Genomic DNA, 8,831 nt, shown 5'->3' with positions numbered 1-8,831 from the left:
GCACCAACAACTAAGACGTTAAGTGAATTCTCGCTTGTCATTATTAAGCGTGGAATAATTGTTAAGTACCCTTACGTACGATGTTAAGAGCTATGTAAACAATGTAATACTTTAATTGAAATATTCGTTTTCTCTCCAACAAACATCGTTTTTCCCTTCACATTCATTTTTATATGCCTCCACTTCATCTTCAACGTTCATCCTTTACCCTTTTACACACTTCATGGTCTTCATCCTCAATATTCATCATTTACTATACTTAAGGGGTATATGTGAGAATAACTAAGAAGTTGGAGGGTACAAGTGGACTTTCCTGAAAAGTAATGGTACAAGTGGGATTAACTCATACCAGAGGTGTACAAGTGGGAATTTCCCTTATTTTATTGTTAAAAATCGTTTCAATATGGTTTATTTGCTTATATGCGTCTGATATAAAACCCGTATCAAATGTACAAAAACTCGTATAGTTAAAGTTGGAAACCATCTATCTATAAATACTATTAAAAGGGTAGATATAAAAAGCCATGTAAGCATTGGGTAAATGTCACCTTAGAGCATCCGCAAATGTGGAAACGGACCTCCCCATATACACCTTCTTTCCTCATATGAGGCTCCTCATTATTGCACTAAGCTCCCCAATAATTGGGGTTCCTCTTTTTGTGGAGGAGCTTCCCAAATGAAAAAGTGGGCCAAGATGTACTTGATTCTTGCACATGGGAGATTGCAGTAGACTAATATGCTCTAGATTGCAGTAGACTAATACTCCCTCCATTCAACTCCACTTTGCAACTTTGGTTTTTACACGGATATTAAGGAGCGGATTAAAAAAGTATTAAAAGTACATGGGGAAAGAGAAAGAAGAGGTTAAAAATATTAAAAAAACATAAAAATGGGGTTTTATGGTGGGTTAGTGTGGGGTTTGGGTGGCATTTTTTGTAAATAAAGATTTTCAATAAGGATAGAATTGTCATTTTTTTAGCCAAATAAGGAAACCTGTAAAGTGGAGTTGAATGGACGGAAATGGAATACATGTAAAGTGGAGTTGAATGGACGGAAATGGAATACATGTAAAGTGGAGTTGAATGGAGGGAGTATGATCTAGACTAATATGCAGTAGACCAAAATTATCAAGATACAACGGAATTTGAGCAAGTAAATATTGAGCATATTGGTGAATCATCTAATGGGGGTAGGACACAGTCATTTACCATACAACCGGGACGATACAAAAACTTAAGTTTACAATCGTATATGCAGAGAAGGGCTACAGCGTTGCAGACAGACATGGTTCAACACATATGGCAACATTGTAGGAGATCGTAAAATAATTGAAATAACGACTTACTTAATTAACATTGTGTTTGTAACTTCAAATCTATTTAGTGTGGTTGTTTAATCTTTCTCGTGTTTAAATTCAAGTTTAAAAAATTATCTTTCTTGTCTTATTTTCGGAATTAATCAACTTATTAACTCAATTACTTACAAATAAAAAAAATACTTAACAATAATAAATTAATTCTCAATGTAATTTACTAATTAAAATTGTTAATTAAAATCTTAATAATCGATTTATTTAACAAATTCTAATCATCCATGTCCATTATTAAATATAAATATTTGTTGGGGAACCCCATTGTTGCATAGTGTAGTTATGAAATGGGGAGGGTAAATGGAAAAGTTAGTGGAAAATAAGGTGGACGAATAAGAAAAGGAAAGAGAAAATAAGGGGAGGCTCATTGTTGCGGATGCTCTTACATCACCTTGCATTATGAAAAACACACGTCACTATTTTTATACACCGTGGACCTGGCTAATCGCTAATCCGTCTCCTTGCCTTCCTAATCCCTTTTTCTTCGTTTAACCATTCTTGCCTGTCATTTCTTAACCCGTCTTCTTACCTTCCCAGTCCCCTCTTCTTTTAACCAACCCACATAAATAACCCCAAAAATATATCTCCCCCAATTTAACCTCCACACATTTGCCGAAGATGGTCAGTTCGGTGAGCCTCTCGGCGCAGCCGTTGATTTATGATTCTATTCAACGCATGATCTCCGTGTTGGATCACTTGGTGTTACTTATGTGCGGGGTTGGTGGCGGTTCTAACTAATCGAAGGTGTGTTACTGCCGCCTTAAATTTATTGCCCCTTTCCAAGTTCCTCTTCTGGCTGTTACTAGCTCCGACATTGATGACACTCTTAATTTTCATCCCTTTGCCCCCCCAGATTAATTATTCCATTCAATATGATTAAATACGGTCTCAAAGCATTCCTCAAAGAGACATTACACAAACCTAGCTTTCAACCTCGACCAATTAGAGGAAATTATGCAACCAAGTAGTCTTTTGATTGTGTTTTTAACTAATCGATGGTGGCCGATTTATTGTGTAATTAGTCGGTAGCCTGAGGTAGTCTTTTGGTTGTGTTCTTAACTAATGGATGGTGGTCTGTTTATTGTGTGTATAATTAGTCGATGGCCTGATCTTCAATGTGTTATTTTTAGATGTAATTTTGTGTTCATATTGGACTTAATTGTGCTTCATTCGTTTCGTCCGTGTTTGCGAATTTTGGGTTGTGCTTTATCTTCATCTGATCAGTTCTTCCTAATGTAATTCAATAAATTTCAGAAGATAATGATGATGATGTTGAAACTTATGATGATAAGGGTATTGTAGATGATGGTCCTCTTGGTTGATGATGAAATTGCTGATGGTATATGTTTTTTTTAATTATTTATTACTTTTTTCATGCAATTTTTTCAATCATGAAAACTGTGACGGAGCCTGAATCTGTCGTTAGGGGCTAATTACTACTGAAATAAGGTACATTAGAAAAAAGATCAAAAATTTTAACTAAAAATATTATAATTTCCATTGTGGCATTAGAGAATTTGTGGTCATGTAATAGTAGATTAACAACCTGTATGATTGGGGTTGTCAATTCTTTGGACTTTGTTTTTGCTATTGAATTGTTAACTCCACAATTGAGCTAATAGTATTTAGTTATTAATCTGATTATGGTATTTGATTGCCAGTTTTGACACATTGGTTTAGTTAGCTGTCTACTAGGTGTCTAGGTTGGAAAACGGAAATGGAAATTATAATATGGATATGGAAATTATGTGTGATGCATGATTAATGGAACCCTATCAAGGCTCTGTTTAGACGGAAGCATCTCACCCGGTTACCGTATATGGGAATTTATTACCACAGCATATATTCTACCGACTTCATGTTGTATGCGCGTATTTCCGATGCATTTTGCTCATGTGGCCCCCTTATGATGTTATCTTGGCCGATCAAGTCTCCATCGTCATACATACCTGTATTGAAGCTCAAAAGGTCAAAAAAGCTGATAATTGTTACTGTATTTAGGTGTAAGGAACAGTTGTAAGTTAGAGTATCTATTGTGATAAGAATCTCAATGATATAGTTACACTTTCCGCTTGCAGGTTGTCTTTTATTGTCATTTTCCAGAAAGGCAACTAAAGGTGAATACCCAACTTAAGTGTGTGGTCCTTAGACACTTTGGTTAATTTAAATACCAAAGGACGTAAGAGAAACGCAGCCACCGGTGACACGGCATTCAGTCCCCGTAGGAGAGGACGTCTAGGGAGACCAACAAATGTTGACAACCCTGTTTCTGCCTAGCGTCCCACAATTAGTTTTCAGTTCCGAAAACAAAAAAAGCGGTAAGCTTACTCCACTCTATTTATGTGTTGCAGTTTATGATACACTAAATGTTTAAATTATTTGAATCATTAAAAAAAGGTGAAGGGTACACCTCCGATTCCATGCATGATCAGTCTCTGCTACGCCGATGATGAACCCAATTACAAGTACGCCATACTTTATTATTTGTGTACTCTATTTTATCACCTTCATAGTAATGCTTTTAGCCGGACACTTGATTAACTTTAGTACTTTAGCTTATTTCACCTAACAATAATTATTTTTGCTGCTACAATTACATAGGTAGTGGAGACGTGGAGCTGAGTTATCGCCCAATAGGCTGACCACGCAAGGCTACAAATCCTGGAAAGTCAAGCATCGGCCTTACCACTCCGAGACCAACGATGTTAGGTTGCGAAAAGAACACTCGAGGTATAATTAATTTACTTGAATGTACTTTATTGATCCACTATAAACACGTCATTGGTTAAAAAAACTCACACTTAAAAAAAAAAAAAAAACAGTGGCAGCCACAAATGAAAGTATGGACAATACCGAGGTAGCGAGCAACCCACCTTCAAGTACGCCTCACTATGCTTATCATTACATTTCACACTTTCTTCAAGCAATGTCATCAGCTAACGAATTCCATATAACTATTTGCTTCACAAAAAACACGTGCAGTGTACACCTCTGACCCCAACATGTTGATAACCCTGTTTCGGCTGCTAGCGTCCCACAAGTGGTTTACAGTTCCGACACATCAAGCAACCCACCTTCAAGTACGCCTCACTTTGCTTATCATTAAATTTCACACTTTCTTCAACCATTGAAGTTTGACAATACCGCCTGTTATTCTACTATGTTATTCGACTATTGATATTGCAGACAATGGAAAAGGCTTGAATGAAGGACCAACATCAAGAACAACCTTTAATGTAATAACAACTTTGAATAGAGCAATTTATTCTTCACAACAATCGATTCAATACCCACCGATGGACCATCAGCTTCTTCTTGCTCCTCAGGCATGCAAATATACTCGGCTGCTGATTGATTCAATTTTTGATTGTGCAACAGCGCAACGAAGTTTTGTGGGTTTAATGGAGAAAGAGAAAGAGAGAACAACAAGGTTTCTTTGGAAAAAAATGAAAGATAGACTTCAGAAATAAAACAAATGTTAGGTATCTCATTTTTTAAATTTCATGGAGAGTAACCATTTCAGTTTCCATTTTTTTATGGAGCCAAACATTCACTACTCTTTAGTTCCGGATTATCTATACAATACTATAAAACAAAAACCACCTTAGGCTATTAGTACACGTGTCTATCCCTGGTAAAATTTTTTCCCGCCCAACAAAACCCCCAAATGCTCCTATCCCTTCAACTTATACAACTACCTCCTTGAACATACGCCGTGAGGCATATTACTTTTCGAGTACATGATCTAAAATCTAAACTGCTTCTATTTTCACAGTAAAGTTCACATCCCCCTCTCTCTCAATTTCTTTTATATATATGACTTATCCATTTCCATCATTCTTGATGTTGTAATCTAAGATTTTTTGTGCGCTTACTACAGAAATTCAACGCTTGATAGGTTGGTTAACAAGAGGATATCAGGTTAGCCTTCTACATAATAGTAATCCAATTCTCGATTTTAATTTTCTATAGTTCTCTTCTGTCCATTTTGTGTGATTAATTTTGATTTTTTTTTTTAATCTTTTGTGGTGCATTTGGATGAAGTTAAAAAAATTCATTTGTGATAGGTTGGTTAAAAGAGGTTAGATATTCCGTCCTAATGTGAAAGTTTTAGACATTGTTCAATGTTCATCATATACTCATGGATTCTGCTTAATTGATTTACGAGGACGCTTAATAGTTACTGAAAAGATGGTTGAGACTCTCGAGCTGAATTAGGACTCTTTGTTGTTCTATGTGCTTGGTTTCGTTGAATAGCGTATGTGAGGTATTTGATAAAATGAGTCAATGACCTACAAAACAACTCTAGCGGAAAAGTGTTGGTATTTGGTAAGATAATGTTTAATGTAGATTGTACCATATTAGTTTAATTCTTCAAGTTTGAAGTTAAACTTCTGTCCAAGACTATACTCAAATGTATCAACACTTCATGAGTCAATCCTTGCCATTCCAATACTACACAAATTGTCATATGTTTATGTAGTCATTTTTTTGCTTCATAAGTTTTTAGTGGAACTTGGTAAGTAGTTTGTGACTCCAGTGATCACTTTGTTAAATACATATTGGCTCTTGGTAACGACTACACTTCAAAGCACATCTGGTTAATCAAAATACAATGAATCAAATGGAGCATGTTAAGCATGTTAGCTACTCTTTTTACAGTGTTTATAGGGGACACATGGTTATAGTTAACCTAAAAATGAATGGTTAGTAACTCACTTTAGGCATGCTATTCTTAAAAGTTAAAACTAACAAATGAAATTCCTCTACTTCTATACAAAGTATACTCTAAGATGTCTATTACGTAGTATAGCTAATGTATTTGACTGTGTAATGTATTGCATGAGATGCTATGACCAATGTGTTGATCTAATATAAATTTTGATCAGTTTTAGTTTTCGCTTGATTTGCATTTTCTTTGTTGATTACTCGGTACTTTTAAACTGATAGTGTGTATTAAGATTCCATTGACTGATTACCTTTCATTCCTATCCACCCATAGATGCACATTGATGGGTAAGACGATTCTAGGCTACATGGTTGAAGATTTCCGAAAATATTCTTTTCGCACCTCTCCGACATTTATGCTTTTGAAGATGGGTTTTATTACTCTTTTTGATTCGGCTAATGATAGAGCCATTTACTTTCACATTTCACTAAAAGTCGTTTTGATTAAAATTAAATTCCATTTCTTTTAAACGATCTTGGTTGCTACATATTCTTTGTTTAAATTTAGGCAATATTCTACTTACCTTATTCATATTAAATGAGATCAGAGGTCTTTGGATGGTGAAAGAAATACCTCAAATGCTACTTAGTTAGTCCAGATTGGCGGTCACGTTAAATTCAACTATGATGCTGCTTTAACCGGCACTTGGTCACATGAGCAGTATGGAAGCCCTTAATGCTGCTTTATTCGACACAAGGGGGGAACTGGTCAAGGTAGAGTTGTTTATCAGTGGCAGTCAGTAACTCTAAAGGTTTGTAAGGCGTATGTTTCCAAAGCTTTGGCAATAAAATTTAGTAATGAAGACTAATTTAGAGACCGACTTTACTGAACTCGGCATGGAGAGTGATTCACTCAAGGTTATTGACGGGCTTGAAATGTTTGATGGGCATGAAACCACACATTAGGCCTTATCTTAAAGAGTATTATTGTCATTCGTCGGCATTCTTGAGTTTGGTACTTTGTCTTATGCTGGTCAAGTGGTAATCAAGTTGCTCTTGGCAAAGTCCAAACCATGTGTATTTGATGATGAAATTTGGATGAAGAATCCAGGGAAATATGATCAATTTGTATTGATGGAAATTAATCAATTTAATGCAAGTTAAGCTCTCTTTCCACTTCAAGGAAAATATGTGATGACTACTTAAAGAGCTGGGAAAAATGATTAGGACTGGTTTAAGGAATTAGGAAATATCAATAGCTACGTTTCTACTTTTTCTGGAAAATCGATCCTCGGGTATCTAGGCATGGTTAAACCTGAATCCGTTTAGTGTTTCCGGAGAAAGGTATTTGATTCGTGTGCCGCTTTTTAATAGTGGAAATCAATTTATAGGATTATCTGATGAAATAATATTTCGACAATTACTTCTATAAATACTATTAAAAGGCTACCCTAAAATGTCCAATTAAGTCCACGTAGACAATGCCACTTAGGATAAAAAAAAGCCACGCAGACATTTGAAACCCAACTCAGCCGCAGAACCCAAATGTCACACACACATTCATACCCAATTACCCCGTCTCTTATCATCGTTGTTCCTACCGTCAACGATAATCCCCCTTTTTCCGCTCATTTTGTTAACCGACATTAATTTATTATTACATGGCATTAATTTAATTCATTTATCTATATATTAATTTAGTTCACTTATCTATAATATTAAAAGATATATATTCTTAAATGATTTTTGTATATTAAGTATATTGTTTTCCCAAATTTATGTAAACCTTAGAAATTTACATCAAAATTTCATAATTTATAGTTAATATTGACATTTTAATTGAATTTTTTGTGATAAAACATGTTAATAAAATTTATAATTTATAATTAAAATTGAAATTGAAATTTTTATAATAAAACATGTTAATAAATTAATTAAAACTCTTCATATTACTTACCACCCACCATTTTTATTAACATTTTTTCCTATTTAATTCATTTTGTTAATTAAACATGGAAATAAATTGATTAAACTCTTCATAATACTTAACACCCACCAAATTAATTAAATTTTTTTCCTATTTAATTAATTTTTATAATATAATATGTTAATAAATTGATTAAAACTCTTTATATTACTTAACAGTTAACACCCATAATTTTCATTAATATTTTTTCCTATTTAATTCACCTCTTGAGTTTCTCGGCAATCAATTATCTAATTAAATAATACCACAAAATAAATTTAAAATAAAATTAAAATATTGGAATTTATGGTTGTATAATGGCTATAAAACCTATAATAGTTTCTATCTATAAAAGCTTATTAAAAGGCTAACTTAAAAAATGTGATATTGCAAGTTTAATTGTGACGTGACAACTTTTAATGTGACATGGTAAAAAAAAAAAAAGTGATATGGATTACCAATATAAGGTAAAAAAAGTTAAAAAATATAAGGTGTAAACAAAAAAAAAAAAAGAAAAAAAAATTGTAAACCATTGAACTCCTCTCATAATTTTATTTATTTATTTAACCATTATTTCCTTTATTTAATGAAATGACCTTTTAACTTTCCTTTCATCGTTACTATATATACTCCGTATTTAATATTTATGTACCATATTTTTTTTATTTTTCTTTCATTCATAAAATTTTGAGAGAATTTGTAATAGAATTTTTCATATATATAACTATTATATTCACCCTAATTTTCAATTTTATTCAAAAAATAGCACCTAAAGTATACATAGAAAAGTAAACTAAGTGTTTCGTTTTTTATTTTTCTTATGTTTTG

The 8,831-nt window shown here is 33.5% G+C and overlaps 1 long non-coding RNA gene across 1 annotated transcript; it reads left to right on the top strand.

The window, feature by feature from the left end:
• Positions 1-3,978: 3,978 nt before the first annotated feature.
• On the top strand, positions 3,979-7,225 carry LOC141602406 (uncharacterized). The gene is made up of 3 exons (XR_012524430.1): positions 3,979-4,099; positions 4,192-4,449; positions 4,556-7,225. It is a non-coding gene; the product is annotated as an uncharacterized LOC141602406 (long non-coding RNA).
• Positions 7,226-8,831: the final 1,606 nt, after the last annotated feature.

The sequence above is a fragment of the Silene latifolia genome, chromosome 9 (genome assembly GCF_048544455.1).
Source record: "Silene latifolia isolate original U9 population chromosome 9, ASM4854445v1, whole genome shotgun sequence".
Taxonomy (NCBI): Eukaryota; Viridiplantae; Streptophyta; class Magnoliopsida; order Caryophyllales; family Caryophyllaceae; genus Silene; species Silene latifolia.
This window is presented reverse-complemented; position numbering and strand designations above follow the sequence as displayed.